Genomic DNA, 19,802 nt, shown 5'->3' with positions numbered 1-19,802 from the left:
TTTTTTATTTGGGGGGGGGGTATTTTGTTAGGGGGATTAGAGTAGGTGTAATTAGTTTAAAAATCTTGTAATTATTTTATTATTTTCTGTAATTTAGTGGGGTTTTTTTCGTAATTTAGATAATATTTTTAAATTGTAATTAATTGTATTTAGTTTAGGTAATTTATTTAATTATAGTGTAGTGTTAGGTGTAATTGTAACATAGGTTAGGTTTTATTTTACAGGTAAATTTGTCTTTATTTTAACTAGGAAGTTATTAAATAGTTAATAACTATTTAATAACTATTGTACCTAGTTAAAATAAATACAAAGTTGCCTGTAAAATAAAAATAAACCCTAAGATAGATACAATGTATCTAATTGTTATATTGTAGCTAGTTTAGGGTTCATTTTATAGGTAAGTATTTAGTTTTAAATAGGAATAATTTAGTTAATTTTATTAATTTTATTTAGATTTATTAAAATTATATTTAAGTTAGGGGGGTTAGGGTTAGACTTAGGTTTATGGGTTAATAACTCTAATATAGTGGTGGCGATGTTGTGGGCGGCAGATTAGGGGTTAATAAATGTAGTTAGGTTGTGGCGACATTGGGGGCGGCAGAGTAGGGGTTAATAAATATAATGTAGGGTTTGGCGATGTTGGGGGCATCAGATTAGGGGTTCAAAAGTATAATGTAGGTGGCGGCAGTGTCCGGAGCAGCAGATTAGGGGTTAAAAATATAATGTAGGTGTCGGCGATGTCGGGGGCAGCAGATTAGGGGTTAATAAGTGTAAGATTAGGGGTGTTTAGACTCAGGGTTCATGTTAGGGTGTTAGGTGTAGACATTAAAAGTATTTCCCCATAGGAATCAATGGGGCTGCGTTAGGAGCTTACGCTGCTTTTTTGCAGGTGTTAGTTTTTTTTTCAGCCGGCTCTCCCCCATTGATCCCTATGGGGAAATCGTACACAAGCACGTTTTACCAGATCACCGCTACCGTAAGCAGCACTGGTATTGAGGTGAGATGTGGAGCTAAATTTTGCTCTACGCTCACTTTTTTGGGGGGGTTTGTAAAGTCCCATAATAGCAGCGCTGTCTGCAAGTGAGCAGTGAGGGAAAACTGCTCGTTAGCACCGCACCCCTGTTAACGCAAAACTCGTAATCTAGGTGTCTTACTTTTATTTGGTAACATTTCAGGGACAGACCTCCTCGTTTTGAGACCGGTCTTGTTCTTTGTACTGCCAGTGTATGTATGTGGAGATTTCATGTCTGCATGCAGGATGCACCTTTTTTTTTTTTTTTTTTTAATTTCTTTTTATTGAGGTTAAAATCATATTACAGCGTAGTCAAACTGAAAATGCGAGATGTATAAATACAGGGGGAAAAAAACCTCACAATATAAACATATGTTACATACACAGATTTGTTTCTATTATACCAAAAAAAAGATCCATATATATGAAAAAGAAATGAAACAAAGAACAGGATCTTAACCTCACTTTTCCAGGAGTTACCCAATGAGATTCTAAACATATGAATAACTTCTAGTACAATTTTTCCAGAATTAGAAAAAGAAGCTACCTAGTCAATTAGTGCACAATAATAAAAAAAAGAGAAAAATTAAATTGGATTTCAGTTGGTTTGTACTAAGTTAGAGCTCTGGATAGATCAGCATAATTATAAAGATACCAAAAAACAGAGGGGGGGGAGGAGCCGGAGAAAAAGAAAAAAAAAAAGCCCCAAGCCCTTGCTTGAGTTAACATCGCTCAAATAAGCCTCTCTTTTAGCCATAGCCTAGGTAATACACCAGATATAATCAAATTTAGGAATGGAACTGCATTCTGAAAAGGCTCTAAGAAATGAACCTGCTGCTCTGGGGCCCAAGAACTAATCAAACTTCCCCATTTTTTAAAATAACTTTTATACTGTTTTTCTGAATCAGTCATCAGGTTCTGCCTTTCAACAAACATCTGGGTTTTAATGACATTGATGACTTCCCTAATACAAGGGATTTCTCTTTGTCTCCATTTTTTAAAGAGCAAGCTGCGTGCAACCAATATCACTAGATTAACCAACTGTCTATCACCCGTATTGGCTGAGTTTTTTAAGAAAAATATATGATCTGCCTTCAACTCAACTTTACTTTGGAGATGGCAGTTCAACCAATACTGAACCTTTGCCCAGTACTGCCTAACTTTGGGGCAACTCCAGATACAATGCAGTAGATCTGCTCCTGCCTCTGTGCACTTGAAACAGTTCCCTGCCTTAGCCTCCGTCCACTTGGCCATTCTTGATGGGGTTAAGTAAAAGTTATTTATTATTTTACAGTGTGACTCCCTCCAGCTGATACAAGAGGTCGCCTCAGCAGCAAATTTAATGCTTTCTATTATCTCCTCAGATTGTAACCTTTCGAAATATTTGATAAATTTATCCTTAACTTGATTGATATGTGCCAGCCCTTTGGTTATTAAATTTTTTTGATACCACCAAGAAATTGAGCGTTTTCCTGCTTGATAAAACTTTAAGCCCGGAACTATCTGGGCCAATCCCCATTCAGTTGCCACTTCTCTATTACATTTTTCGATATAATGGCGTACCTGCAGATATGCATAAAAATTATTAGTCGGCAGATGATATTGCTCTGCCAAACTCTGAAATGTGCAGGTCTGACCGCCCCTATCGTTTTTCAGCTGAGCAAAATAACACAGGCCCTTTTCCCTCCAGTCAGAGAACAATCTATAATTAAAACCTGATGGAAAGTCGACACACGATAATCGGTAGGTACGGAGACACACAGAATTTCTGTCCAACTAAGAGACAATATAACTGCCACCCTTTAATGATATTGGCAAATGTTAACATTACATCTATATTCTGTGGTAACTTCCTGTATGGGCAGTGTAGCATGGCTTGTGGGCTGAAAGGCCTGATCAACTCAGCATCTAAATTATAGTATGTTACAATACTGATTTAGTGAACCAATCTATTCCAAATTTTGCTAAGGTTATTAGATTATAGTATTTAATGTTGGGAATAGAGAACCCTGCATATTGTTTTGAATTACTCATTTTATCTAGAGATATTCTTGGTCTATTTTTCCCCCAGATGAAAGAGGTGCAGGCTTTGTTGTATTTAGTTATATCTTTCCTAGTGACAAGGAGGGGAAGGTTTTGTAACAAAAATAAAATTTTCGGGAATATAATTGTTTTAATTATCATACATCTGGCCGAAATCGACAAAAAATGTTATTTAGGTCGTATTGAATTTTATCAAAAAATTCAGTATAATTTAATCAATACCAGTCGCTGGGATTCCTAGCAATCTTGATCCCTAGATAGTTGATGACCTTAACTTCTCTAAAGATATAATTAGAACTTTGCCTTGTTTTGTTAACCCATAATAGCTCCGATTTTTTAGGGTTAATTTTATACCCTGAAAAAGTACTAAACTCCGTGATAATTTTGAGGACACATGGAATAGAATTTATAGTGTTTTGCAAAAACAGGAGTATATCATCTGCATACAGAGATATGAGTAGAGTCTCCCTACCTATCTTAACTGGTTGTATTGTTTGCCGGATATAAACCGCCAGAGGTTCTAAAGCAAGATCAAATAAGAGCGGGGATAATGGACAGCCTTGATGTGTTCCTTTTTCTAGAATAATATGTTGTGTTAGTTCCCCATTCACTAAAAGCTGTGATCTAGGTTTATTGTAGACCAATCTCACCAGATCAACCAGCCGGCCAGAGAAACCAAACTTTTCAAGAGAGGTTATGAGATGGTTCCACTCAATAGAATCAAAGGCTTTTTCAGCATCGATAGTGACTAGAGCTAGATCTTTTTTCTTAATATTGTGATAATCCTTACTACCCGGCTGGCAGATCTGGTGAAAGTGGTCCACCACTGTCAAGACTCTTCTCATATTGTGGACCGAGTTCCTATTCGGGATAAAGCCCCCCTGGTCTGTGTGTATCAATTTACCTATGACACTTTTTAGTCTGTCGGCTATAATTGACATAATCATTTTATAGTCCTGGTTTAACAGGGAGATTGGGCGGTAAGCTGATAACTCATCTGGATTTTTCCCCTTCTTATGTATAAGGGTAACAATTGAATCCGAGAAGTAAGGGGACCTCAAGGCTTGTCTTAAAGTAATCATTATAAAGATTCTCTAATGTAGTGCCTACTGTTTCTGATAAAATTTTATAAAATTTGAGCGGGAGGCCGTCCGGGCCTGCGACTTTACCTGCTTTTATCCTTTGTATTACCTTAACTATCTCTGACTCTGTTATTGCCGCATTCATTTGATTCAGTTCCTCAAGCGATATACTAGGTAGTTTAATTTTATCCCAGAATTGTGCCTTTGCACTTTCATTTATTCCTCCACTGGTATAAATATTATGGAAATATTTAAAGAATGCTTCCCTGATGTCTGAGGATTGGGTAATAATCTTATTACCATTTTTGATTGCTGATATAATATTTTTCTTTTTCCGGAACTTTACTATTTTTACCAAGTGCTTGGCTGAAACCCCTTGATATCCTTGATAGTTGGCCCTCGCCTTAAGATCTTCCCCTACCCATTTTTCTCTAAGAAAATCCTCTCGTTCAGTTTTAGAAGATATATATTTACTCAAGGTAACTTGATTCGGGGACTGAAGAAATCTGTTATATGCATTTCTGAGCTGATTAGCCAACTGTAGCTCTCTCGCTCTAAATTTGCGCGTTAATTTAACCATATATGCCTTGATTTCTCCTCGCATAACTGCTTTCCCTGCTTCCCAGAAAATTTCTGGTTTGTTATTATATTCAGCATTCTGATCACAATACTCTTGCCATTTTGCTTTCAGCCAGTATCTCACAAAAGTGAGTACACTCCTAACATTTTTGTAAATATTTTATTATATCTTTTCATGTGACAACACTGAAGAAATGACACTTTGTAAAGTAGTGAGTGTATGGCCTGTATAACAGTGAAAATTTGCTCTCCCCTCAAAATAACTCAGCACACAGCCATTAATGTCTAAATTGTTGGCAACAAAAGTGAGTACATCCCTAAGGGGAAATGTCCAAATTGGGCCCAAAGTGTCAATATTTTTTGTGTGGCCACCATTATTTTACAGCACTTGGACATGGAGTTCACCAGAGCTTTACAGGTTGCCACTGGAGTCCTCTTCCACTCCTCCATGTCGACATCACAGAGCTGGTGGATGTTAGAGACCTTGCGCTCCCCCAACATCCGTTTGAGGATGCCCCACAGATGCTCAATAAGGTTTAGGTCTGGAGACATGCTTGGCCAGTCCATCACCTTTACCCTCAGCTTATTTAGCAAGGCAGTGGTCATCTTGGAGGTGTGTTTGGGGTCATTATCATGTTGGAATACTGCCTTGTGGCCCAGTCTCCGAAGGGAGGGGATCATGCTCTGCTTCAGTATATCACAGTACATGTTGGCATTCATGGTTCCCTCAATGAACTGTAGCTCCCCAGTGCTGGCAGCACTCATGCAGGCCCAGACCATGACACTCCCACCACCATGCTTGACTGTAGGCAAGACACACTTGTCTTTTGTACTCCTCACCTGGTTGCTGACATGGTTCCAGTAATCCATGTCCTTAGTATGCTTGTCTTCAGCAAACTGTTTGCAGGCTTTTTTGTGCATCATCTTTAGAAGAGGCTTCCTTCTGGGATGACAGCCATGCAGACCAATTTAATGCAGTGTACAGCGTGTGGTCTGAGCACTGACAGGCTGACCCCCCACCCCTTCAACCTTTGCAGTAATGCTGGCAGAACTCATATGTCTATTTCCCAAAGACAACCTTTAGATATGACGCTGAGCATGTGCACTCAACTTCTTTGATCGACCATGGCGGGGCCTGTTCTGAGTGGAACCTGTCCTGTAAAAACCGCTGTATGGTCTTGCCCACCGTGCTTCAGCTCAATTTCAGGGTCTTGGCAATCTTCTTATAGCCTAGGCCATCTTTATGTAGAGCAACAATTCTTTTTCTCAGATCCTCAGAGAGTTCTTTGCCATGAGGTGTCATGTTGAACTTCCAGTGACCAGTATGAGAGAGTGTGAGAGCGATAAAACCAAATTTAACACACCTGCTCCCCATTCACACCTGAGACCTTGTAACACTAACGAGTCACATGACACCGGGGAGGGAAAATGGCTAATTGGGCCCAATTTGGACATTTACATTTAGGAGTGTACTCACTTTTGTTGCCAACGGTTTAGACATTAATGGCTGTGTGTTTTTGAGGGGACAGCAAATTTACACTGTTATACAGGCTGTACACTCCCTACTTTACATTGTAGCAAAGTGTCATTTCTTCTGTGTTGTCACATGAAAAGATATAATAAAATATTTACAAAAATGTGAGGGGTGTACTCACTTTTGTGAGATACTGTATATATATATATATATATATATATATATATATATACACACACACACAGTATGTATATCTCTATATACTATATATATATATATATATATATATACGTGGAAACATTATGGCCTAGATTATTGCACTCATATTACAAGTTGAAAGTAAAAAGTTATTGCTTGAGTGAAAGACTCAGCTGCGCTAACATCTGGAGGTTGGGTAGTGCAACCACGCTAAATCCCTCTCCTAATAGACTTCTATTGGTCATGAGCAATTTTCCCTATAAATTTTTTTCCTTATGAGCAATTATTTGTGTCTGTGTGCAGGCTTGATACCACTTGTGTGCAACACTCATCAAGTACAGAGTAGCTAAATATTTAATCTTAAATACAATCTCGTGATGCAAGCAAGAGTACATTTTAACCAGTTATGCTCTTAGTAAAAAAAATACTCAGTGACTGAAACAGATTCAATATCCTCAATAAGAAAACAAAATTGTAACAGCCAATAGAATGCGAGCTCAATCCTATTGGCTGATTGGATCAGCCAATAGGATTAAAGTTCAATCCTAGTAGCTGATTGCATCAGCCAATAGGATTTTTTCAACCATAATTCCGATTGGCTGATAAAATTCTATCAGCCAATCGGAATCTAAGGAATGCCATCTTGGATGACGTCACTTAAAGGAACCTTCATTCATCGGGTAGTCATCGGAAGAAGAGGATGCTCCACGTCGGATGTCTTGAAGATGGACCCACTCCGCGCCGGATGGATGAAGATAGAAGATGCCGTCTGGATGAAGACTTCTGCCCGTCTGGAGGACCATTTCTCCAGGCTTGGAAGAAGACTTCTCCCGGCTTTGTTGAGGACTTTATCTGGCTTTGTTGAGGTTGGATGTTGGATCTTCAAAACTGTAAGTGGATCTTCAGGGGTTAATGTTAGGTTTTTTAAGGGTTTATTGGGTGGGTTTTATTTTTAGGTTAGGGCTTTGGGCCGCAATAGAGCTAAATGCCCTTTTAAGGGCAATGCCCATCCAAATGCCCTTTTCAGGGCAATGGGGAGCTTAGGTTTTTTTTAGTTAGGGTTTTATTTGGGGGGTTGGTTGTGTGGGTGGTGGGTTTTACTGTTGGGGGGGTTGTTTTAAGGGCTATTGGTAGTTTAGTTTAGGCTAGGGTTTTTTTTATTTTGGGGGGGCTTTTTTATTTTGATAGGGCTATTAGATTAGGTGTAATTAGTTTAAAGATCTTGTAATTTGTTTTTTATTTTATGTAATTTAGTGTTTGTTTTTTAATTTAGCTAATTGTATTTAATTTATTTAATTGTATTTAATTTAGGTAATTAATTTAATTGTAGTGTAATGTTAGGTGTTAGTGTAACTTAGGTTAGGTTTTATTTTACAGGTAAATTTGTATTTATTTTAGCTAGGTAGTTAGTAAATAGTTAATAACTATTTAGTAACTATTCTACCTAGTTAAAATGAATACAAACTTGCCTGTAAAATAAAAATAAACCCTAAGCTAGCTACAATGTAACTATTAGTTATATTGTAGCTAGCTTAGGGTTTATTTTACAGGTAAGTATTTATTTTTAAATAGGAATTATTTAGTTATTAATAGTAGGTTTGATTTAGATTTATTTTAATTATATTTAAGTTAGGGGGTGTTAGGGTTAGACTTAGATTTAGGGGTTAATAAATTTAGTATAGTGGTGGCGACGATGGGGGCGGCAGATTACGGGTTAATAAATGTAGGTAGGTGGCGGCGATGTTAGGAACAGCAGATTAGGGGTTAATAATATTTAACTAATGTTTGTGAGGCGGGAGTACGGCGGTTTAGGGGTTAATATGTTTATTCTAGTGGCGGCGATGTCCGGAGCGGCAGATTAGGGGTTAACGATTTTAGTGTTTGTGATGCGGGAGGGCCCAGGTTTAGGGGTTAATAGGTAGGTTATGGGTGTTAGTGTACTTTTTAGCACTTTAGTTATGAGTTTTATGCTACGGCTTTGTAGTGTAAAACTCATAACTACTGACTTTAGAATGCGGTACGAATCTTGATGGGATAGGGTGTACTGCTCACTTTCTGGCTTCCCAGGACAAGCTTGTAATACCGGCGCTATGGAAGTCCCATTGAAAATAGACTATACGCAATTTGCGTAAGTTTATTTGCGGTAAGGCAAAAAAAGAGTGCGGTGCCCCTAAATCTGCAAGACTCATAATAACAGCGGTAGTAAAAAAGCAACGTTATGAGGCTTAACGCTGCTTTTTTACTCATAACGCAAAACTCATAATCTAGCCGTTAGGTAGGTATCTAGAGGACAACATGTCAGGAAATAGTGCTGCCATTTACGGCTCATGCAAATCGATAACATTCTTGCAAAACTGCTGCCATATAGTGCTCTAGAAGTGGGCCGGCTCCTAAGCATACACCCTTGCTTTTCAACAAAAGATACCAAGAGAACAAATACAAATTGATAATAGAAGTAAATTAGAAAGTTGTTTAAAATCACATGGTCTATCTAAATCATAAAAGGAAAATTTGGTGTTTCATATCCCTTTAAAGATCATATAAAATCCCACACATAGAAAAAACATACACACATAGACATGCACAGACATCCGCACACAGATACACGCTCACACACACAAACACACACTATACATACACACACTCACATATGCACACACACTATTACAGGCATAAACAGACTATGGGGCCAATTTATCAAACAGTCAATCAGCCCTAATGCATCTCGCTGGAAACAGGAGTTAATAAGAAGCGGTCTTAAGATATGTACACCTCCTCTGAGGCTGCGGACATCAATCTGCCCGATCATATACGATCGGGTTGATTGACACACCCTGCTAGCGGACAATTTGCCACAAATCTGCAGGGGCGGCATTGCAGTGTTAAATGACGACAACAAATGCTGTCGGCATTTAGCGATGTCTGGCAGACATGATACACTACAGCGGATCATGTCCGCCAGACATTGATAAATCGGCCCCTATATATACACACAGAGATACACATGCCCAGACATACAAACAGACACGCAAATGTAGATACACACACAGATATACACACATAAACACACACAGGCATACACATAGTATAAATACACACACACACTATACATACACACACATATACACAGAAACACATACAGGCATACACATATTGTAAATACGCACACACACACAATACATACACACACAGACATACACAGGCATACAAACACTATGCATAGCACTCACAAACACACACAACCACACCCTATACATACCCACATAGACAAACACACACATACACACACAAACCACTAAATATTACAGTTCAGGCTGCAGAGAGAGCATAATAAATGCACATGCTTTCATGTAAACTTGCAATATAAGTTGATGTAAAAAGCTTTCTAAACCTGCACCCCCCCTGGAATGTGCTCTCTCCCCACAACTTAAAGCACATAGGCTATCAATAACAAAGACAGGGGCCCATTTTTACACTGTGTTGCTAAGTCTGATGAAGTTGACATGAAGGCCCATGACCTGACTGAAAGGATCACAGAGAGGACAAATTATTTTACACTGCACAAAGTAGAACAATACTCACCAGGAACATGCCACGTGGGTGGACATCTCTGCAAATGAATCACTGTCACACCGGCCAGTCAACAAGCCGCTTCCTACCAGTGACGTTTTTCTTTCACTGTGTGTGACTCTTTCATCTGATGCTGGAGGCCCAAATAAAAGAAGCAGAGGAAAAATGTTAAATTGAGCTGCTAAGGAGTCCTAAGGATGGCAGATAATTACTTTCCTGTGCCTCATTCCCCCAAATTCCCATGTTAAGCACATAGGTAAAGCTCACCAGGTGTAAGGCTGTGACCCCCAGCTATGTAGTACCTAAAAGGAGAGTACTATTGGATAGCTCCTGGGCTGTGTAGAGCATGCGTTACTTACCTGGACTTAAGCCCCCGTCCACTGTGTCTTATTAGCATTCTGAGGCCTTTCTCCTTCACAGGTTGCTGATCCAGTAGAGAGCCCATCCAGTGCAAGTAACTATACTGCAGATGATACTGCAAGTATACCTGTTACCCCTCAGGGCAAGGCTAGGGATCGGTCCCTGTGAGTCTGAGGGCAGTTGTGGCTGTTAGATTACCAACTAGGGTTCTGGAAAGCACATACCAGAGGTAATCCTCATCCCTGTTTCACTCAGAGTCTTCTTAAATCTTCTTGGAGTGAAGTTGCCTAGGGGTAATGAGTCCCAAGTCAAGTCTGAGCCCACAAATCATATAAAAAAATAATAAACTCTTGATAGTAGAGCACCTCTGAAATCTATAACCTCTCTCCTCAGAGGCCAAGAACAAACAGAAAATGGAGAGGAGGTGGGAGGGGCTAAAGCTCTGTGAGGGTTCTTGACCTCCTCTTGATAGGCTGGAATATATCCAAAATGTTATGAAGCAATGGACTCTCATCAGCTAAGAAGGAAATGTGTATTTAAATTACACAGGAAAAAATTGCATTAAATATGAACTGCCTAAATCGTAATTTAAGTCCACTGGATGTGCAAAAACATATAGAAATTTGTACTCATAAGTACAAAATACAACGTATAAAAGAATTCCATGAGGGCTGCCGCCAGGGCTGCCATCAGAGGGTGACAGGGGTGACTACAGTCAGGGTCCCGGCCGGGATGAGAGGTCCGGAGCCCACTGCTGACATACCAAGTTATTTACCAACTTTAAAGAAAAAAAAAAGCTGGGCCCAGTAGCGCGATAATGTCACTCACACAAGCTCCGCCTACCACGGCCCGAGACTCTGGCTGACAGTGTCATTCCTGCATTGTTGACAGAGAGTTATCGGTAGAGGCTGTCCCACTCTCTCCCTCTGGCCCCCTCCCCTTCACATCCTTTCTATGATCCCCCAGCTCCCGCTTGCTGGAACAAAGCTCTCAGAAGCGGTGTAGTGACAGGTACAGCAGGGTGTAATAAGCTGCTGCCGATATACTATGGAGCACTACTGCCTTCCACAGACGTAGCACAGCATCAACCCTGGACAGCATGCTGACAGCTCCTCACATGGAACTGGGTAACTCTGCCTGAGTAATGATATTAGTATGGCCAGCATGATCTTTAAGTTACTTTGTTTCAGGGTGTGAATCCTTTCAAGACCTCTTTATTTCCTTATGTAATTATGTTTATTGATAAAATCTTTTCTCCAAGATTGTATTGTAATAAAGCAAGCATTACTGTAGTACTGTACCAAAGAGCTTGCAATCAATTTGATCTCACAGAAATTGGCAGTCTTATGATTTTAATTTAGGATAAATTACTTCACTGCTACAGTCACTGCCCCTTCTGTAACAGGTATTTTTATTAAATGCTGAAATAGTGAAATGGTGTAATATACATATAATCAATTCTATACTTCCTGAGGATCTTTTCATTTATTTATTTTTTTATTTTTGTAATGTCCACTAATTTTCATGGTCACATATCACATGTACAGATTGTATATGTTGTTTAGCACTAAATTAGCATATAAAATATAAATTATGCTGACCTGATAATTTAATTTCCATTTGTATGGGAAGAGTCCACAGCTGCATTCCTTACTTGTGGGAAATACTGAACCTGGCCACCAGGAGGAGGCAAAGACACCCCAGCCAAAGGCTTAAATACCTCCCCCACTTCCTCATAACCCCAGTCATTCTGTCGAGGGAACAAGGGAAAGTAGAAGAAATATCAGGGTGAAAAAGGTGCTAGAAGAAAAAATTTCAAATTTAGGACCGCCCATCTGAGAACACGGGCGGGATCTGTGGATTCTTCCCATACAGATGGAAATTAAATTACCAGGTCAGCATCATTTATGTTTTCCATCTTAATATGGGAAGAGTCCACAGCTGCATTCCTTACTTGTGGGAAACAAATACCCAAGATCTAGAGTACGCAGAATGCTAACGGGAGGGAAAAAGGAAAGGCGGACCCTAATTAGGCTGCTTCAGCAGAAGCAAAAACATCAGACTTGTAAAATTTTGGAAAAAGTATGTAAGGAGAACCAGATGGCTGCCTTACAAATCTGATCCATAGATGCCTCATGTTTGAAGGCCCAAGAGGAAACTACTGCTCTCGTAGAATGAGCTGTAACCCTCAGAGAAGTCTTATTTCCCGCCGTTTCTATGCTAAACGGATGACACTCCTCAGACAAAAAGATAAGGAAGTCGAAGAGGCCCTCTGACCCCTAAGCTTCCCGGAAAAGAGAACAAACAGAGAAAGAGGTTTGTCTAAATTCCTTTGTGGCCCGAAGATAGAATTTCAAGGCACAAACCACATCCAGAAACACGTTGTAAACTTTCCTTCGACAAAGAAGGATTAGCACATAAGAAGTAAACCACAATCTTGATTGATGTTGCGATTTGACACAACCTTAGGAAGAAAAACCTAACTTGGTTTATCGGCATGAAAAGCCAGATAAAGAAGGACACATTGCAAGGCAGCAATCACAGATACTCTGCACGCAGAAGCTATAGTCAGTAGAAAAGGAACCTTCCAAGACAACAATTTAATGTCTACTTCATGCATAGGCTCCAGTAGAGCCCGTTGCAAAACCTTAAGGACAAGATTTAAACTCCAAGGAGGAGCCTTAGCTCTAAACACAGGTCTGATCCCAGCAGAGCCTTAACAAATGGCTGCACATCTGGAAGCTCTGCAAACCTCTTGTGCAGTAACACAGACAGGGCTGAAAACTGTCTCTTCAGGGGACTTGCAGAAAAGCCCTTCTCCAGTTCATCCTGGAGAACAAAATAAGTAGGTCCTCCACACCTTATAATAGATGCGATGAGCAACAAGTTTACAAGCTTGAATGAGAGTAAAAATAACTCTCTCAGAAAAGCCTCTCTTGGCTAGGACTAAGCGTTCAATCTCCATGCAGTCAGCCTCAGAGAATCTAGACATTGATGAACAAAGAGACCTTAGTCAGCAGATCCCTGCGACAAGGTAACTTCCACGGATGAGATGATGACATCCTCACTAGATCCTCGAACCATATTCTTTGCGGCCAAGACGGAGCAATCAATATCACTGATGCCTGCTTGACTCGAGCCACTACACTAGGAAGCAGTGCTAATGGTCGGAAAGGATAAATTGGATTGAACCTCCAAGGCACCGCTAATGCATCTGTTAGCTCCACCTGAGGATCCCTGTACCTTGACCCCTATCAGGGTAGCTTGGTATTGAGATGTTATAAGAACTTTCTCTTGCAAATCACAACACTCAGGATGGAGAGACCATTCTCCCAGATAAAAGGATTGTCTGCTGAGGAATCCGCTTCCCAGTTGTCCACACCCGGAATGTGGATCACTGACAGCGAACAAATGCGGGTCTCCCCCACACCAGAATCCGAGATACTTCCCTCAAAACTAGGGAGCTTCTCGTTCCCCAATGATGGTTGATGTAAACCACCAAGGATATATTGTTTGATTGGAATCTGATTAACTGGGATGAACCCAGCTGAGACCAGATGCCCTGTGCCTTCCTGGCACCCCAAATGGCTCCCCATCCTGACAGACTCACAACCGTAGTCACAATCACCTAGGATGGTCTTGAGACGTACGTCCCTCAGGACAAGTGATCCGGACAAATCCACCAAGAGAGCGATTCTCCTGATTGGTTGTCCAGAGAAATCTGTTGAGACAGATCCAAATGATTGCCGTTCCACTAGTTCAGCATGTGCAGTTGCAACAAAATGAGGTGAAACCTGGCAAAGGAAATGATGTCCAAGCTGTCCAATCACCTCCATACACCGAGCCACAGATGGCCTTTAGGAGATCTGAAGGGGAAGACATGTTGAAGCTAGCATGCAACGTCTCTGGTCTGTTAGAAATATTCTCATGTATATGGAGACTATTATAGTACCCGAGAATTCTACCCTGGTACTTGATACAAGAGAACTCTCTCTAGATTATCTGCCATCCATGGGATCGAAGAAGACAGAGGAGATATTCCGAATGGTCCACTCTTCAAAAAATTTATTTAGCTAGACCAAATGGAAGGGCAATAAACTGGAAGTGTGAGTCCAGGAATGCAAACCTTAGGAACTGGAAGTGGTCCTTGAGGATTGGTATGAGAAGGGAGCATCCTTCAGATCTATTGTGGTCATGAACTACCCCTCCCAAACGAGGGGAAGAATGGACCTTTTTGTCTCCATTTTAAATGATGGGGCATTTAAAAACCTGCTTAAGCACTTTAGGTCCAGAATCGGACAGAAAGTTCCCTCCTTCTTAGGGACCACGAAAAGGTTTGAATAGTATCCCAAACCTCTCACTGTGATAGGCACCGGGACAATAACTCCTAGAGGACAGATCCCGTACACACCCCAGAAAGGCTTCCCTCCTTTCTGGTCAGGAAGACAGGAGGAATCTGCCCTTGGGTGGTTGAGACTTAAAACCTATCTTGTAACCCTGAGCTATGACCTCCAGGACCCATGGATCCTGCACGTCCCTGAACCAAGCGACTGAAAAGAGTGACATATTGCCCCAACACGATCCAGAAGAGGACTGGGGACCGCCCATTCATGCCGACATAGACTCGCCAGGCTTCTTGCTCTGCTTGGTGGAGGACTGCTGACATGGGCTTTATCAGAACGAAAAGAACGAGAATCGTCCCTTAGATTAGTTCATATACTCTTGCAGTAGGAGAGCACCCTTGCCCCCTGTGACGGTGCAAGACAGCTCCTCACATGAGGAGTCACACCAGACCACACCAGGTAGTTTCTCCAGTAACTGCGGCAACAGCCACCGCCGGTTAAAACAAATATCCTGTATGTTGAAACATTTTTCTTAACAGAGTTTCTATCTTTTATTCATGGGCTCTTCAAACAAAGAACTATCCTCAAGCAGGATAGTAGTATGTTTAGTTAGTGTTTGCAATGTTTGGGAACTGCAGTTTAGAGATTAATAGGTTTAGTTAGTGTTGGCAATGTTGGGGAAAGGCGGTTTAGGGGTTAATAGCTTTATTAGTGATTTAGTTAGTGTCAGTGATGTGGGGAGGGGTGCGGTTTAGGAGTTAATAGATTTAGGTAGTATTGGCGATGTGTGGGGGGTGCGGTTTATGGGTTAATAGGTTTATTAGGGATTTAGTTAGTGTCGGCAATGTGGGGGGTACGGTTTAAGGGTTAATAGGTTTAGGTAGTGTTGGAGAAGTGAGGGGGCGGTTTAGGGGTTAATAGCTTTATTTAGTGTCTGCAATGTGGGCGGCGGCAGTGTTTTTTGTTACCAAATATGTTCTGTTTTGAATCAAAGATGTGCGTTTCCTATCCAAATATATATGCTTAATGTTATGCTTAATTATGCTATTTATTCATTTACTAGTGTCAAAGCCTGTCCCTATCCCTCTATCCCTATTCCTATGTCGCTATCCCTCTGCCCCTATCCTTCTATCCCTATACCTGTCCCTCTGTCACTATCCCTCTATCCCTGTCCCTCTGTCCCTATCCCTCTGTCCCTGTCCTTCTGTCCCTATCCCTCTGTCCCTGTCTCTCTGTCCCTTTCCCTCTGTCCCTATCTCTCTGTCCCTATCCCTCTGTCCCTGTCCCTCTGTCTCTGTCCCTTTCCCTCTGTCCCTATCTCTCTGTCCCTATCCCTCTGTCCCTCTCCCTATCCTTCTGTCCCTGACCCTCTGTCTCTGTCCCTATCCCTCTGTCCATCTCCTTCTGTTCCTGACCCTCTGTCTCTGTCCCTATCTCTCTGTCCCTATCCATCTGTCCCTCTCCCTATCCTTTTGTCCCTGTCCCTCTGTCTCTATCCCTGTCCCTATACCTCTGTCCCCCTGTCCCTATCCTTCTATCCCTATCCCTCTATCCCTATCCCTCTATCCCTGTCCATATCCCTCTGTCCCTGAACCCCCTCAAACAGCTCTATAACCCTCCCCCCTCTAACTATTGCCACCATCTTAGGTACTGGCAGCTGTCTGCCAGTACCTATAAACTCCCTTTTTTTTTTTTTTTTCTGAATTGTAGTGGTCCTCCCACCTCCCCCCCCACGATCGCCATTTAGCCCCCCCCCCACAACCCCTAAAGCCCTTTTCTGTAGTGTAGCTGCCCCATCCCTCCCTGTTCCTTTAATTTCTGTAGCGTAGGGCCCTCCCACTCCCTCTCCTTCCCTCCCCAGTAAATAATAACAATATCTAAAATATATGGGGGGGGGGGGGGTTTAGTAGAAAAAAATGTTGAATATATTTGTAACTACATTTACCAGTCTTACAATGTAAAAATTACAGCTTGACGTATTAAATCCCTACAGTAGTTTGTAAATCAGAGATGTCCAAGCTAAGGTCCAGGGAACCATCTTGTTTTCTATATTGACCCTCTTTCATTTCCTCATCCCACATAACTCCACTACCACTCCTTATCTGCGACCCATAGAGTTTTCAACTAGCTCATTTATTTCTTATCTGCTCAGGTAAGTCCTGGTCAGGCAGCTGATACAGGAGTTGTATGGTCACTTTCTTTCTATAGAAAATAATTTTCCACATGTTTCTTCTTGATTTGAGAGGAAAATCTTGACAAATCAGAAATGGTTTCTTTCTTGAAGAATGAGAAAACTTAAAGGGACAGTCAAGCCCAAAAAAACTTTAATTTTTCAAATAGGGAATGTAATTTTAAGCAACTTTCCAATTTACTTTTATCAACAATTTTGCTTTGTTCTCTTGGTATTCTAGTTGAAAGCTAACCTAGGAAGGTGCATATGATAATTTCTAAGCCCTTGAAGACTGCCTCTGTTTTATTTACTTTTCACAGCAGGGGAGAGCAAGCTCATGTAGGCCATATAGATAGCATTGTGATCACGCCCGTAGCTAGTGGCAGACACTGCACTAATTGGCTAAAATGCAAGTCAATAGATAATAACTAAAAGTCATGTGATTAGGGGCGGACAGAAGATGCTTAGATACAAGTTAGTCACAGGAGTAAAAAGTGTATTAATATAACAGTGTTGGTTTTGCAAAACTGGGGAATGGGTAATAAAGGGATTATCTATCTGTTTAAACAACAAAAATTCTGGTGTTGATTGTCCCTTTAAATTGCTTAAAATAAAAGTTAAAAATGTCATTGAGCAAAATTTTCCCAGCAAACCTATAATGCCCATATACAAATTGCATCCACGATATTTAACAGTTATCAGAATGATCAGTTGTAGACATGAAAATTATTATTTTCCTTAGACACTGTAATGAGGGGTCACTCCAAAAACTACGTTTGTAATATTTGTTTTCTATGGGGGGTTTTCCCACACTGTTTTGCTTCATCTTAGTGCCTTAAAGGGACAGTCTAGTCAAAAATAAACTTTTATGGTTCAGATAGGGCATGTAATTTAAAAAAAACTTTCCAATTTACTTTTATCATCAATTTTGCTTTGTTCTCTTGGTATTCTTAGTTTAAAGCTAAACCTAGGTAGGCTCATATGCTAATTTTTTAGCCCTTGAAGCTCTCCTCTTATCTGAATGCATTTTGACAGTTTTTCACAACTAGAGGGTGTTAGTTCATCTGTGCTATATAGATAACATTGTGCTCACGCACGTGAAGTTACCTAGGAGTCAGCACTGATTGGCTAAAATGTCAAAAGAACTGAAATAAGGGGGCAGTCTACAGATGCTTAGATACAAGGTAATCACAGAGGTAAAAAGTATATTAATATAATAGTGTTGGATATGAAAAACTGGGAATAGGTAATAAAGGGATTATCTATCTTTTTAAACAATATTAATTCTAGTGTAGACTGTCACTTAACTGTATCTTTTGTGAGTTGTAAGTTTTGGTATAAACTGCTAAGGTTCATTAATAAATGTTGAAAAAATATAAAATAATGCATCATGGCTCCTATATAATTTATTATCAGCAACTATATATGTAAACTTGGTGGAAGTCTTAACATGTATCTTTGTACTTTACAGATACACAGATGTAGGAAGTCATCCTAACCCAGAAATGGGTTCACTGACTCAGTAAGACTGGGTGAGATTGGTGTTATGTCAGCAGGCTTCACCTGGGTTAACTGTAGTAAAAAAGATCCTCCAGTGTGACTCAAAGCAGCCAGGATATAACTAAGAGATATCAGACTCATCCTAGACACAAACTGTTCCTAAACTGGCTTGATTATGAGATTATTGGTTATTTTTTCATTGTAAAACAGACTTTTGTATGTTATACAATGTGTGAATAACCAGTAATCTCATAATCAAGCCAGTTTGCATGTAGTAGTAGATTATGGGCGAGATTACATATGCAGCGCAAGCTTCAGCGCAACTGCTGAAACCCGCGCCGCCCGTAATTTCACCTCGCACATCGGAGTATCACATATATGGCGCTGGCAGTTCATAAAGTGCCGTAAGTCAGATAAACTAGCGATGTCCAGAAATGAGCATAAATACAAATTTCTGGAGTCGCCAGTGATTTACGGCACTTTGAAACTGCCGGCGCCTAAGAAAATAAAATAAAAAATCAAATCTCCCATAAAAGTCTAACCCGCCTCCCAAAAACAAACCTGACACGTAAAACCCCTATATCTGCCATCAAACCCACATCGGAACTAATAATAAAACTATTAACCCCTAATCCGCCATTCACACACATCGCGATCTACCTAATAAAAGTATTAACCCCTAATTCCGCCAACCCCAACATCGCAAACTACCTAATAAATGTATTAACCCCTAATCCGCTATTCACAAACATCGCAAAGTCTCTATTAAAACTATTAACCCCTAATCTGCCCTTACCCATATCACAAAGTACCTATTAAAACTATTAACTCCTAATCCGCCATTAACCCACATCGCAACAAACCTTAAAAAAAATAAAAAAATAAACCGCCAAACCCACACAACGCAATAATCCTAATAAAACTATTAACCCCTTATCCGCCAAACCTCCACAACGCAAGTACCCTAATTACCCTATTAACCCCTAATCTGCCAAACCCCCACAATGCAAATAACTAATTAAATTACTAAACCCCCTAACCTAACACCTCCTAAATTAACCCCAATTACCTAAATTAAAAAATACTAAATTACAATTAAAATAAAAAGCTAACATTACTTAAAAATAAAAAATAAAAAAATTTAACTAATCTAACTAATAAAAAAAATAAAAAAAAGTCTAACATTACCTAAAATAATAAACCAAATTATCAAAAATAAAAAAATTAATCCTAATCCTTATGAAAATCCTTATGAAAATAAAAAAGCCCCCCCAAAATAACCCCCCCTAATCTAATGCTAAACTACCAATATCCCTTATAAGGGCTTTTTGTAGGGCATTGCCCTAAGTTAAACAGCTCTTTTACCTTAAAAAACACTAAGTCCCCCCTCTAACAGTAAAACCCCCCACCCCCAAATCCTAAACTACCCAATACCCCTAAAGGAGCATTTGTATGGGCATTGCCCTTAAAA

The sequence above is a fragment of the Bombina bombina genome, chromosome 3, assembly GCF_027579735.1.
Source record: "Bombina bombina isolate aBomBom1 chromosome 3, aBomBom1.pri, whole genome shotgun sequence".
Classification (NCBI taxonomy): domain Eukaryota; kingdom Metazoa; phylum Chordata; class Amphibia; order Anura; family Bombinatoridae; genus Bombina; species Bombina bombina.
The sequence above is the reverse complement of the archived record's forward strand: the minus strand, read 5'-3'. Positions refer to the sequence as shown.